General features: G+C 43.2%; 1 non-coding gene across 1 annotated transcript; it reads left to right on the top strand.

Moving 5' to 3' along the window:
- The first annotated feature begins 2,291 nt into the window (after positions 1-2,291).
- On the top strand, positions 2,292-2,363 carry trnap-ugg (transfer RNA proline (anticodon UGG)). Its single transcript has one exon. It is a non-coding gene; the product is annotated as a tRNA-Pro (tRNA).
- Positions 2,364-5,280: the final 2,917 nt, after the last annotated feature.

Below are 5,280 nucleotides of genomic sequence, written 5' to 3'. Positions count from 1 at the left end.
TTTTTTTTTGTTGAGTTGAACATGTAGCTAGCTACTTTAACTAGAGTTTAGGCTGCATGAAAACCTGACCCCCCCACCCCCCACCAGTTGCAAGATGAGGACTACTACTGGTAATTGTACTTGTTTTGAGCTGCATTTAAAGTGCACCTGATCAGGACACTCACATGGAGAGAGAGCAGGAGATTAAGGCAGAGGGTCTGACATGGCAACGCCTGGAGCAGAGGGCACAAGACCCGAAAGGGATGGAGGTGCTTCATCGATGGCTTATGCTCTGTAAGGAATACCAAGTCCTAGCTAAGTAAGAGTAGACTATGGGTATGAGTACTGTACATTTACAATACATTTCGTCATTTAGCAGACGCTCTTTTCCAGCTCTTATGATAGCTCGTTGGAAAACAGACTACATGGCCAAAAGTATGTGGACACCCCTTGAAATAAGTGGATTTGTCTTTCAGCTACACCCATTGCTGACAGGTGTATAAAATCGAGCATGCATTTTCCATAGAAAAACATTGGCAGTAGAAGGGGCTGTACTGACGAGATCAGTGGCGTTCAACGTGGCACCGTCATAGGATGCCACCTTTCCGACAAGTCAGTACATCAAATATCTGTCCTGGTCAACTAAGTGCTGTTATTGTGAAGTGGGAACTTCTAGGAGCGGCTCAGCTGAGAATTGGTAGTGGTAGGCCACACAAGCTCACAGCCCCGCCGAGTGCTGAAACCGGTAGCGTGTAAAAATCATCTGTCCTCGGGTTGCAACACACTACCGAGTTCCAAACTGCCTCTGGAAGCTATGCCAGCAAAATAAATGTTCGCCGGTAGCTTCATGAAATGGGTTTCCATGGCCGAGCAGCCGCGCACAAGCTTAAGATCACCACCATGTGCAATACCAAGTCGTGGCTGGAGTGTTGTGAAGCTCGCCGCCATTGAACTCTGGAGCAGTGGAAACACGTTCTCTGGAGTGATGAATCACACTTTACCATCTGGCTGTCCGACGGAAGAATCTTTGGCGGATGCCAGGAGATCACTACCTGCCCTAATGCATAGTGCTAACTGTAAAGTTTGGTGGAGGAGGAATAACGGTCTGGGGCTGTTATTCATGGTTCGGGCTATGCCCCTTAGTTCCAGTGAAGATACATCTTAATGCTACAGCATACAATTACATTGTAGATGATTCTGTGCTTCCAACTTTGTGGCAACAGTTTGAGGAAGGCCGTTTCCTGTTTCTTTCCTATTTCCTGTTACCAGCATTGAAGTGATTGGATTGCTGTATTCGGCGCATGTGATCAATACAATTTGATTTGAGGTGAACGTCCAGCGTACTTAACACTTCCTGCACCGGAAGCTGACAGAAGTAAAACTGTCTGAATGGAGTCACAGACATGAAATGGTAGGTGAATGTGTAACACATGGTATATCATCATCATAATAATGTTATATAAATTGTAGTGTAACCCCGGAGTGAATATTTCAGAAGACAGAGTTGATAACGAGCCAGCCAAGTGTTAGTTACTAGCTAACTAAAGAGTAAAAACCTGTTCGTATACTGTAATGCATGTAGCTAGCTAGCCAAAGACAACTTACTAGCGAATGCAACTGCATTTTGCCACCAGAGAGCCGTGAAGCACAACGCATTCATCTTCTTATCTTGATAGCTAGTTATCAAGTTAGCCTCGGCCCCATTTCACGTTGAAACAAATATACGCGATGAAAACCTGTGACAGAGGCTACTAGCAAGTAGCTATAAATATAATTAAAAAGCACAACTCGGTCACTTCAAAGCTAGCAGAGAACAAATCCAAATGTTATGTAATTAATTATATAATGTAACAAAACACAGAACAATGACACAGATATTTCACCGAATGTGTAAATGTGAAGCATCCGGTTGTTGTTTCCACTCACTACCAAATATGGTGGTGAGAGGAAGCCCAGTGGCCGGCAGTGGGAGAAAATGGAGCGAGATGGATTTTGGCCGACTTTTTTGGCAAATTTTCTCATCTATAAAACATGTCATACATGTCAATACAGTTTTCTGTTTCCAAAACTAAAATCTGTAAGGAACTGAGTGAACCTGCGTTGTTTAGAAAGAGGGCGATTTGAGTAATTGCACGCGCCCACTTCACAGAGTAGGCGTTCCCTAACGGAAATGTGCAAAATATGCTTCTCTCTGCCCACGAGGAGTAATTTGCTTCCGTTAAAAATGACAGGCAGTTGTCTATCTTGAATTAGCTCTAAGTATCTTTGGTTGTAATGTGTTATTGACCTTTTTAGCCTACTGGGGTTGTATTGGCTCGTTGGTCTAGGGGTATGATTCTCGCTTTGGGTGCGAGAGGTCCCGGGTTCAAATCCCGGACGAGCCCAACATTTTGAAGCTCAACGGTACATTGAAAATCAACATTTTTGAAGAGATCATACTATTTAGCTAGCTATTATGCTAAGGGACTCCCTAAAAACACGCCACTTTGATACAGCTGCAACCGGAAGTTACTTATTTGTAGCAGATTAGGAGAGCATTTTCCATAATCAATCAATGAATGGGTCAAATCCCATTTTACATCAGCCGATGTCAGAAACCCAGCCTAAAACCCCAAACTGCAAGCAATGCAGATTTTTGAAGCTCCCCAGAAAGGCAGGAACCTAGGAAGAAACCTAGAGAGGAACCAGGCTCTGAGGGGTGGCCAGTCCTCTTCTGGCTGTGCCAGGTGGAGATTACAACAGTACATGGCCAAGATGTTCAAACGTTCATAGATTACCAGCAGGGTCAAATAATAATAATCACAGTGGTTGTAGAGGGTGCAACGGGTCAGCACCTCAGGAGTAAATGTCAGTTGGCTTTTCATAGCCCTTTTCCTGACCTTAACCTAATTCTCCTAACCTGCTATGTTAATTATCCTAACCTGCTGCGTAAATTCTCCTAATATCGGAATGTGTTTTTATGGAATCTCACGATACTAAGATTATGCGAATTACTATTGCGGAGACAACCTCTGCACACATTCAACTGGGAACATTCTCATCAGATCTCATGCGTTGGTGGTATGGTGTTCAGCACCGCAGCCAGACATGTATAGCCCGAAAACAGACATTTTGGTGACCTTATTTTGACCTTTTCTGCTGATTTTTGAGACGCGTTCGATCCCACGCGAACCCGCAGCAGCAGTGACCCGGGTTTCAATTCCCGACCAACGCAACTGAATTCCAACTTAAAGACGCACTCCAGCTATTTAAAAAAAAAAAAATTATTATTATTATTATATTTTTTTTTTTGCACTTTTCTGGTTGAAAAACTATATTTAAAGTGGAAATACAGTAAAGTACACACACATGTGCCATGTCATGATACCTGGACCACCTATTGAGATGTGCCTTTTGTTAAAGCTGCACTATGCAGAAATCCCATGCCATCTAAACTGCTGTGCCATCTAAACTACTGTAAAATAGATTTTCCATGACTAAAAATATTGTATTTTCAGCTGTTAAATAACGCAAAGCATAGAAATAATGCACATAGAATATATCTACTGCTTATTCGACTTGTTTTCAATGAGAAGTATCAGATAACACATGTTTCTATGTGAATTTGGTTGGGTTGCCCAAAAATGGACTTATTGCAGCTTTAAGTAAAGCAGGTGATATATGAGTTGCTAAGGAGGCTGCAGTGCATCTTTTAAATGAGTTGCTAGGGAGGCTGCAGTGCATCTTTTAAATTAGTTGCTAGGGAGGCTGCAGTGCATCTTTTAAATTAGTTGCTAGGGAGGCTGCAGTGCATCTTTTAAATTAGTTGCTAGGGAGGCTGCAGTGCATCTTTTAAATGAGTTGCTAGGGAGGCTGCAGTGCATCTTTTAAATGAGTTGCTAGGGAGGCTGCAGTGCATCTTTTAAATGAGTTGCTAGGGAGGCTGCAGTGCATCTTTTAAATTAGTTGCTAGGGAGGCTGCACTGCATCTTTTAAATGAGTTGCTAGGGAGGCTGCAGTGCATCTTTTAAATGAGTTGCTAGGGAGGCTGCACTGCATCTTTTAAATGAGTTGCTAGGGAGGCTGCAGTGCATCTTTTAAATTATGTTGTCTTTGTGATTGCCTTAATAGGTCAGCTATATATCATTGAGTGGTTATAGTTGGAGCGATTGATCCACGTCTGACATTGTAGGAAATAGCAATGCTTGCATTTAGCTATAGATTTTACTTTCATTTTGACTTTCCGTTTCATATCATTTTCTTCTTCTCAAATACAATATTCTGAGAAAAATACAAAAGTGTGTCAGTGTCACAACTAGCCGTAATCCCTCCTCTTTTCAGAAGGCTGACCTTGGAGTCGTATGGAGGTTAGACACTGACTTTACGTCTCAAATGGCACCCTATTCCCCATAGGGCGCTGGCCAAAAGTAGTGCACTAAATAGAGAATAGAGTGCCATTTGGGACACAGCCGTGCTAAGGGGATCTGTCAAAGCTGATGCTTGGATGGGAGTAGCCAGGAGACAGACACTGACTGCTAAATCCCCCCCCCCCCCCCCCACCACAGGGGCCCAGCACACTAGCGGAAAACTGAGAGGCTTCAAAACCTCCTCAGGACGCCCTGGCTTTAAGGTAAACCTTAACCGCATCACATCACCATCACCCGCCATCTTGATTTTCCATCACAAGACCTTTGTTAAGTCCCCTCAGTACAAGGCCTTTTCTGGTCTTTAAGTACACAGATACAGCAGGCCTCACAGTTTCTTTCTATGCCAATCTAATTCATAACCTAGCCAAACTGTTGCACAAAATACACAGGTAGAATTGAAATATCTTGTTCCAAATGATGTAAGGTAAGACTGCAAATGCAAGCGGTTTTGCATTTTATATCATTTTAAATGCATTGCAATTTTCTATGAAAAATACACACAAGTTAGTTCCCACAGAAAGGAACTAGAACTTAAGAGCAGTATGTGGACACCCCTTCAAATGAGTGGATTCAGCTACTTCAGCCACACGCGTTGCCGACAGGTGTATAAAATCGAGCACACAGCATTGCAATCTCCATTGCAATCTCCATCAGCCTTACAGAAGAGCTGAATGCCTTTCAAAGTGGCACCGTCATAGGATGCCACCATTCCAACAAGTCAGTTTGTGAAATTTCTGCCCTGCTAGAGCTTCCCCGGTCAACTGTAAGTGCTGTTATTGTGAAGTGGAAACTTCTAGGAGTGGCTCAGTTCAGAATTGGTATTGGTAGGCCACACAAGCTCACAGGACAGGACCGCCGAGTGCTGAAGCCTGTAAAAATGGTCTGTCCTCAGTTG

This window comes from Oncorhynchus clarkii, chromosome 5, assembly GCF_045791955.1.
Source record: "Oncorhynchus clarkii lewisi isolate Uvic-CL-2024 chromosome 5, UVic_Ocla_1.0, whole genome shotgun sequence".
NCBI classification, from domain to species: domain Eukaryota; kingdom Metazoa; phylum Chordata; class Actinopteri; order Salmoniformes; family Salmonidae; genus Oncorhynchus; species Oncorhynchus clarkii.
This window is presented reverse-complemented; position numbering and strand designations above follow the sequence as displayed.